The sequence below is a fragment of the Rhinolophus sinicus genome, linkage group LG06, assembly GCF_036562045.2.
Source record: "Rhinolophus sinicus isolate RSC01 linkage group LG06, ASM3656204v1, whole genome shotgun sequence".
Taxonomy (NCBI): Eukaryota; Metazoa; Chordata; class Mammalia; order Chiroptera; family Rhinolophidae; genus Rhinolophus; species Rhinolophus sinicus.
In genome coordinates this window covers 160,383,285-160,392,628 of record NC_133756.1, presented here as the reverse complement: position 1 = coordinate 160,392,628, position 9,344 = coordinate 160,383,285, and the positions used below count along the sequence as shown (strand labels likewise).

The 9,344-nt window shown below is 50.3% G+C and overlaps 1 long non-coding RNA gene across 1 annotated transcript; it reads right to left on the bottom strand.

The window, feature by feature from the left end:
• Nucleotides 1-1,624: 1,624 nt before the first annotated feature.
• On the bottom strand, nt 1,625-5,189 carry LOC109450464 (uncharacterized). The gene is made up of 2 exons (XR_002137855.2): nt 4,597-5,189; nt 1,625-4,414 (listed from the first exon to the last, which is right to left on the bottom strand). It is a non-coding gene; the product is annotated as an uncharacterized LOC109450464 (long non-coding RNA).
• Nucleotides 5,190-9,344: the final 4,155 nt, after the last annotated feature.

The following is a 9,344-nucleotide window of genomic DNA, read 5'->3' as shown; positions in this document are numbered from 1 at the left end:
TTAGCCTCTGCATAAACGGTCTCCGGAGTCCCTTAAAGCCCCTAGTCAGTCAGACAAACGCAAGGCGAGGACCCCCCAGGGGAGTGGCGGCAGGTATGGCCCACGCTCCCTTCTGTAACACGTCATTCCTGCAGTTTTTAGTGTCCCGCCTAGGTACACAGAGGAACCTCAACCAACACTCTCAGGCTATTTTCCTTTTTAAAAGAACTTCCAATTTTAAGTTTTGCTATGCTTATGCCCCATTACCTTTAAGTTGTACCTGATCACCATTTCTACTTAACCGCCACAAGCCCACTCAACTGAATTTCACTGCCTCATCCACTGTCTCTGGGAGTCGAGGCAAGGCTGAAATCAGATCTATGCACCAGGATGCAATAACCACCAACACTGTCATCACCTGCCACCCATCCCACCGGACCTGAGGTGAACGGAGGGTAGAAACAGGTAGAAGGAAGGCTCCGGAGTCCAAGACCACCTGGACTGGTGGCAGATGGAAGGGCATGAGGCATAGCCTTCAGCTGCCTGTTCTCTGCGGCTATCTATACCAACAACCCCACTTCCTCACTTCTCCTGATGCCATTTATACCCAGGCGGAGAAACTGTCAGCCCGCCAGATGCTAGGAAACAGTACCATTTACAGAGGTGTTTATAGCAGTTACCCTTGAAGGTTGGAAGCAAGCATTTCGAAATCATTGTATAAAAAAACAAGAGACAAAACAAGTTCTGAATCCGGAAAGGAACTCCCCCACCCCTTGTTTTGGTCACAGCTGTGGGACCTGTCCCATTTTGGGTCTCATCTCCCCTTCCAAAGCAAGCTCCCCTTTCCACTCCCTTGGAAACAAGTCTTCATAATAGAAGCTGGCACTGGTTTCTAAAGTTTGTCTCCTGTGAGGTGAAGCCTTACAGCTCCAAGAGTAAACCCAGAACAGCAGTACAAGGGACTAGCTCTCAGAATAAAATGCTGCTGCCATCTCCCCACTCAGGACACAGAAACAACTCAGTCATGACGCTTACTTTGGATTCCAGGCGCTTCTACTCATGCCCTTTGCATAGTCTTGGCCTGCTTAGTACACTTACACAACTGAGCCCAAATTTGCCACTCACCAAAAGAAAAAAAATTTAAGCCACAGCCAAGGTCGCAAGGTAAGAAGTGTGCATAGACCCAAGTCCCAGATACATTCCAGTCTCCCAAAGACCCAAATATTGAAGAAAACACATTACACGTGCATTCTATTCTTAGGCTGTTTCCCCTAAGAAAATGTAAAGATAAGGAGGTCCCATTTTTGTCAATACCACCTGGAAACCGAACCATATAAAGCTCCTGGATATTACAAAGTACCCCACTCCCCCACCAGACCTTAACACTGACCTTCATTAGCTGAGTGGTTCAGTATCACGTTTTTACAAACCATTCCATTCACACTCCCACGTGAGCAGAGCCCCCCTTCCTGCCCACCAGGCTGCAGACCCATCAGGACATCACACTGAAAAATGACTCAATTATTTGCAGCTTTTCAAGTGAATTTAGGCCTAAATCTACAATATGAAGATACATTCAACTTAATTATGACCGCAAGTTGATTTATAAAAACGGTTGAAAAATATAGTAATACAACAATTCTAATGAGTTCAGAACTCAAACCTTTATTTGTGCTGTAATGGGGAAGAAAAACGATTAGTAATCAAGTACATGAGGCAACAGTACTAGTTCTTACCAAACACAGCAACATACAAGTACTTTTAACCACTTTTTTACAGTTTCAATTTCCCAACATACCCCACATATTTCCTGGTACATGAGTGACTAAGGCTAAATTCCAGTGACAGCAGCTGCCTTGCCCAAGTCACTGGTTAAGAACCAAACTATCAGGTCAACATATTTCTAAACAAAAACAAACGAAAAAACCCTCAGAAGTCAGAAAAATCCCAAGGGCAAAAGGAGTATTTGGGATTTACATTTTTTAAAGTGAAATTTAAGGGATAAAGGAACATAGTAACAAAAAGCCACTGGTATTACTTTACCAATTCAATCGCTGCATCTCAGAAACAAGTGATACCAAGGGTTTTCAGATATTTCCCTGAATTTTTACAATCAAACCACAGCTAGTAAACATCCCCCCACCCATTTTGTTTATTCCCCAAAGTAATTTTGGCTGAGTTTGCCCTCTCGTACTGGATCATTCAAAAAGCACGTTCAAAGTAAAGACAGATGAATTATTATTAACTAATCTTAGCAAGGGCACATAGATTGCTTCCTACCAAATATTACAACAATTTTACAGTGACCACAAAGGTTATTAGGTTCTTCATGTTACAATGACTATGAAGGTAACAGTAAGCAAAAACTTGTTATTAATACCGACCACAAAGAAAAGACAAGTGATGTGTTTACATAATGCACAATATGACATACAAAATTCCTTTAGAAATCATTGCTTTTTCACTTTGCTCAGAATTTTCAATCACAAGCTATCTCAAGGAGCAAAAATGAGTTAAACTCAGAAGAGTACATGTACTCTCATTTTAAGTGCACACCAAAATCTCCTTACTTAAAAAAAAAGTTAGCATTTAAAACCTTCTCTAAGACCCCTGCCTGAACACTGCACACCTTCAGGTAAACCACTCAGGCTTGCAAAGCAGTGAAAGATGTTAATCCTCTGCTGATTCAAGTTTTTGACACAATTTTTCAAGTGACCAGGTAGGTATTCACTCTCGCAATCCCCACCTGCAAGTTGCAGCAAAGCAAAACAATTCTGCTTTTCTTTCTGCACTTTGACTTCCAAGTGCTTTAGAAAATTTCCAAGCAACAATTAAACTAATATGAACAATTCACTATTAAGTAGTATTTTCGTTGCCCATGAGCTCTACTGAATTCCCCAGAGCTCTGCCCACAGATCTTTTCTCCAGAGAATTCCCCCTTCAACCACATTCCCTGCCACCCCCACCCTCTGCAATATACCTAACCCCGCACCCTCGCCCTTTCTTCACCCCCACCCCTTCCAGTACCAAGCTGTTCCCTCACCCTCCTACCCACTCATCCACTCATCTTTCTCCAGAGAATTCCCTTCAACCCACATTCCCTACCCCCCACCCTCTGCAATATATCTAACCATCCCCTCCTTTTCTTCACTCCCACCCCCCCACAACCCTCCTGCCCCCCCTCCCACTCCAATGCCCAGATTACCCTAAAATCAAATCAACTAAAATTCAAGTTAAAAAAACACTACAGAGCAAGCTGAATCCAAGATCACTATCAGTACCCACACTATTTTCCTCTTTTAGTAATCTGCAATGCAGTCAAAATGCCCAAACGAGACCTGACATTTGTAACAGAATTTGGGCATGACCAACTTGTACCCTCCTTACTGCAGCACAACACAATGACCCTCCCCACCATGTGCTTCATCCAAGCATTTGCCTAAGGCATTTCAAACAAACATTTCCCCCGTTTTTATCACACTAAGAATTCCTCCGACCAAAGCACAGGTAGGCAGGCAGGCAGGTAGGTGGGTGGGTAGGTGAGAGGGTCACGGGGCTCCATCTGCCAGTTCCATCTACAAGGCATCACTTTGCGTTGTGGTATCAACGATAAAATGTTCTACAGCTTAAGAATCTTCTGGAAGCAACGTTCGTAGCACAGAACTAGTATGACAGGAGGCTCAATTAAGAAGATGCAGCATCTGAAAACCGCCACCCAGAAAAGGAGGGTTGCCTGCGGCCATTCATGTGCCTGGAGGTTGGAGCTCCCGGATCAACATTCAAATAAACACATCTGCTTGGTGGCCCCGGATGCATCTGCTTTGGACGTTTTAAGACTGTCCCCTCAAAGGGGACAGTCTGAAAACCTTAAACGATGGCCTCCTGAGTACAGGGCTTCCTGCACATGGCCTGGAACCATGACACTGGAGAACGTCCTCCTCCTAAGACTCTGGAAATTAAATCTGCAGGCATCAATTTAGGCGGGCTCTGTCCTTCAGGGTCTCCCCTCCTGCACAGCTACGACTCACACTGGCCAGGGGCTCCATTTCTCCTGGTGCCATCTGATCGCCATGATGAGCACTACAGCAATAAACCACGGTCCATGAAGCACTTTTGTAACTTTCAGCTGGTACCATCGCTGCGGGCCCACCCAAGGGTGCATTCAGTCCCCACCCTCTCCACCAGCCAGCAACACCAACCCATCCCACCCAGAGTCTCAGCAGGGAGAGCCTTTCCTCCACGATTACCAACAATACCGACTCCAACAGCAACTTCGGCCACTTCCCCAGGCTTACCAGATTACCAGAAGCAAGGTTTTAAGTGAATGGATAATCTCGAGAAAGTTAAAGGGAGGAGGAGGAGGAGGGGCAGAGTGAGTTCACAGGAGAGCTTAGCACCGAACCTAGAGGAAAAGTCCAAAGGGGAGCACTGCCACCTGGAAAATAAACCGTGGGTCAATTTGGTCCACAAACATCCTGCCTCAGCAGCCCCCGCCTGACACATCAGGCGCAACAGTAACCGCTTGGGATGGCACCCTACTTCACTCCTCAGGCCACCCTCACCACCGACCAGGGGTCTGGCCTGGACCCTGTCCCAGGCCGACTCAAAATTACATACCACCCTGGGCCAGAGCTGTCAGCCCCGCGAGGCTAAGTTGTTTCCACAAGACCAGGCCTCATCGCCAGGCGGGTTCACAACCCTTTGTCTGGAAAAAAAGGGGGCTGCTGGTATTGACAAGTTCAAGGACTGCACTCCCTGCCCACCTGCGTCCCAAAGCCTTCCTTCCTGATCATTTTCAGGGCATCAACTGCCCACTGCCACCTGGTCTCCAGCAGGGTGGCGAGACCGTCGGTCCCCGCTACCTTCTCCTGTCACTGCCTTCCTCCTTCCACGCAAACCAGGGGCTCCCGCAGCCCACGCAGGCGCGGCACACTCGCAGAGGCCAAGGGCCCCTTCTCCAACAGGCAGCGCTAACAGCCTGGCCTGGAGGGTCGCTGTCCTTCCCCCGCGGTGACTGCTGGCCTTCTCAGCGCAGCTTTCCCCAGGATAGTTTCCCCAAGACTTCGTCTCCCCTTTAACCTTCCCTCTCCTTGTATACCCAACTCCCTTTAGCTTGGCCATCGCCCTCATCTGTCCCCTGAGGCCCTAAACTGGCCGCTTCCTCCCCACCACTAGGCCCAGGCGCGTAGCCCTCCTTGTCGCTAACTCCTGCGGGACAGGCAAGAACTTTTGCTTTTATAGCCCCTGCCGCATCACCCAGGGCATTACTCAGCGGGACGATTCCTCCACTGCCACCGGAGAAAAGAAGTCCGTCCCCGACCCTGCCCAAGGAAGGAACTAGGGCGGGGCTCGGTGTCCCGGGGCGTCCACCCCCCCCACCCCCCCACCCCCACCCCCGTCAGCAGTGCTTCAAGATTACGACGGATCTCAAGGTCACCCTTGGGAGGCGGATTCCATGAGTCCCCTTTTCTTCTGATGGTGGTGGTGGCGAGGGGGAAACCGTTCCCTGAGAGAGGGGGTGGGGGGGGAGGTGGGCTGGGGCCGCTCTCCCGAGGGGGTGAAGGGGACTACCGGGTCGCCTCAGGTCACCCCGCCCTGGAGAACTCAGAAAGAAGGGCCGGCAGAGCGTCTGGAAAATTCCAGGCGGCGGCGGAGGGATCTCTGCAGAGGGCGCATCACTCCCCGGGCGGGGGCGCGTGACTCCTCGGGCGGCGGCTCGACCGCGTGATCGCGGGTGACGTCAGCGCCCAGGCGCGCAGGGTGGGGTTGGGTGGCCCGAAGCCAAGCGTGGCCGGGGCAGGGGTGGAGGCGGGGATCCTCCCGAGGGAAGTGGGGAAGGGCTGCACGTTGGCTGCCACGTAGCCCTTAGTTTGTGCTTACGGGTGTCTCTGGTTAAGATATCCTGCTGTGATTTTGTTACTTAAAATGGTTGGGAGCAAATTGATTAAAAAGTTCAGCCCCGAATTGCCCAGGGTAACTTAAAGGGCATGCGTCATGCTTTTGTTACTGTTACCAGAGGCATGGAGGTTTGAAGTATTTCATAAGGAAAGATACCCTTTTGGGATGGAATAGTGATTGAGCTTTATGTATTAAGTGGAAACAGGCAGTTGGAAAGTAATGAAAAACAACATCTTGTTTGGGCAGAAAACACTAATAGTGTGGCAGCAAGACCACAAGGACGTAGATGTTCAATCCGTTTTACTTCTGCATTGCGTGGTGGAGAAAAGGACATTGTTTTTGAAAAACCAATTTGTCCAACGGAATTTGCAGCCTGTGATGGGCCTCTGGCCTGTTTGATGAATGCTGGGGACACTGCCTGCTGGCTGGCCGCATGGATGCAGCTCCCAACCTGCGTCTTCTAAAGCAGAGGCACAAGCAAAGGGGGTGAACCCTTGTCCCCTCCCCTGAGGCCAGGCAGGGCCTGAGCTCTTGGTGAGGATTTTGAAAAGTGTTGGCATCTCCTGTGCTAGTTTGGGGCCAGAATGAGGATGAACCACAGCCAGGGACCTCCACGTGGCCTTGGTTCAGCCCTGGCCCCCTGAAGTATAGAAGAAGGAAAGTGGTCAGTCACCAGAAATGAGAATGGCTTCCTGGGTCAAGTCCCTGCCAGGAAATCCCCTCCCAGGGTAACCACCCACACCCCAAACAAAACTGCCTGTGACTACAGGCCCCTTAGCAACCAGGAAAAAACGGGGGCAGATTTCTTCCCTCTGCCTCTGCAAGATGGCATCTGTAGGCAGGGGCTGGCCCAGCTGCTGCACCCGGTTCTCAGAAAACTGGTGACTCTCATGTGACCCTCAGCACAGAAGGTCGAGTATGCCACAAGCCCAGGCTTGTTCTCTGCAGCTAAGTGCTTAGCTGAGCTTTTCTGCCAGGGAAAGATTCCGACAGCTCACCCTGCTCCAAGGTCTTGTCCTGGCAATATTTCTGTGGGTGGGTTGGGGAGACTTGGCCCACAAGAACAGTGCGGATGGAGGGACTTGCCTGTCAGAAATGTTCTGGAAAGCTGAGCGCTATCTATAATACTAAGCAAGTACATTCCTGTTGTGTCACGGCAAAGGCTGTGGGCTCAGTCCTTTGTTTGTCTACAAGGTCACTGAGGTGGTAAGTCACTGCTCTGGCTCCTTTCTGGGCCCAACTTGATGTCTCAGGTTGCTTTTCCCCACCTCTGGTCTGAAAATCTTCCTTCATTCATATATATCATTCCCAAGTCCCAGAAACAGATTTTTTCAAAAGAGCAGGAGTAGGTGGAATTAGCAACACACAAAAAGCATCAGGATTCTACAAAGTTTAGGATTCTCCATCTCAAAAGAAACAAAGGTCTTCTTTTATGCCCAGTGTCTAGAACTGCCCTGCCACCTACTCCATTTTCAAGGACAAAATGGCTGTTTCAGAGGGTCCTTGTTTAGAAGCTCTCCTGGCTTCCCAATTCCACACAGCTAGTTTTCTTTGGGAAAGGAATGTATTTGAGGAGAGATGAGGATAGAAAACCACACAAGGCTCAGTCCTGCCTGGGCGTGGGGAACGGAGAATGGGCAGGGGGGAAGGGAGAGGGGGCAAGGCAGTGCTCACAGTATAGCGGGGTGGGCTTGGGTTCTGCCTGTTTCTCTACAAATAAAGCTAAACATCCCTCCTCCCTAACTGTGGAGGATGGGAGGAGGAAAACAGGGCGAGTAGAACACAGCTGTCAGTGTGTCAGCAGATTTCTCTAGATCAAAACAAGCTGTTCCAGGAAAGAGCAGTAAACAGAAGACTTGGAACCCTGGGTGGGGCTGGGTGGAGATGGGCTCGCCCTACCCCTGTTGGGGGCAGAAACCTGCTCCTTTCTGGGCGGCCCACTTAGGGGCTCACGGATGGAGGGGAAAGGAGGACAGGAAAGAGCCCATTGGGCAACATCCGATTTCAGGATCAGGACTCAGGCTCCAAGGCCTTTCTCAAGGCCATGGCTACCTCCCCATCTTGTTCTGAAGTCAGCTCAGCTCTGTTTCCAAACACACACCAGCCCAGGAAAGACCCTAGACAATTTCCTACAGGAGCCCCTGGAAAAGGGAGAGAAGTGAGACAGGTTAGCTAGCCTGTGGCTGGGTAGACAGGGAGGTCCGTGGGGAATAAACAAAGACAGCCATATCTTGAAACTCCAGATTTTGAAATCACTCCTTTGTTCTAGGACATAATGTAACAAGGCCTTGAGGTTAATCATAAAATTTCTCTTGGCCTAACAAATTTCTTTAGAAGGTGCCAGTTCCCGTCTTCAAACAGCAACCCTTCCCCAAACAGGCAAGGGAAGGTATAAAAGTAAGAGCTTTTGCCTCAGTCACTGGTCACCCCCATTCGGGACCCCCTCACACTCAGGAGCTCTGACCCTTTGCTTTCAATAAACTATCCTCTTTTTAAAACTCTTTGCCTCTCCTGGGTCTGTGTTTCCATTCTTTGGTCTACGAGACACGATCCCAGGACTCACTCACTCCAAAGTCCCCTACATCATTTGGGGACTCACAGAGACATTCCTCCTTCAGAAGCGGGGTGGGAAAGGGGTGGTACTTAAGGTACACCAAGGGCAGGAGAAGGATAATATTGCTGCCTCCAGTTGAGAACATGCCAGAACTCCACCTCTGTCCCTTCTGGGTCCAGGTCCCGAGCTGTGGCCTAGGTCACCTTGGGCTCTCATATGAGAGACCCTCGGCTGGGGCTATCTCCTCTGAGGTGTGAGGCCCCTGGTCTGAGGGCCTGGGGGAGGAAACTGCACAGTCACTGTGTGCTGGCCAGGAGCCCTTCCTGCCTGCTTGTCTCATAGCAGCCCTGAAAAAACCACAACCTGGACCCACCCTCAGCCCCTACTGGCCTCTCCTGCCCTGACAGGAAGCTGAGCCTCAGCCTGGGCTCCAGCCAGTCAGCCTCCACCTCGCAACAGCGTGACCCTGGGCACCCCCTTAACCTCTCCCAGCCCTGCTTTCCTTCCTTGTTCCAACTTCACAATTCAGACAAGTATTGTTTTGCCTGGAAGTCTCTTCACCCAGTGGCCCCTGGCCCAACCCTCCCTTAGCTCCTTCAGGCTTCTGGCCAGAGGCCACCTTCTCAGTGAACCCTCCACCCCACTGGGCCTTGGGCTCCTGCAGGGCGGGGTTTCCGTCTGTTTTGTCCTCCACTGAATCTCTGCACCCAGCAGTCCCTGGTACATTACTGGCACAAAGTGGACCTTGGTAAACGTGTTAACCAGTCTGTAAAGGTCAGTCTATCCACTGTGAGGCTCTCAGTAACTATTTGTGATATTCATGGGCTGACTGAAGAAAGGAAATGAGTTCTCAGGTCAGCAGCAGCCCCACAAACTCCATGATGGGCCCAGACCTAGAGGCCTGTCCAGCCTG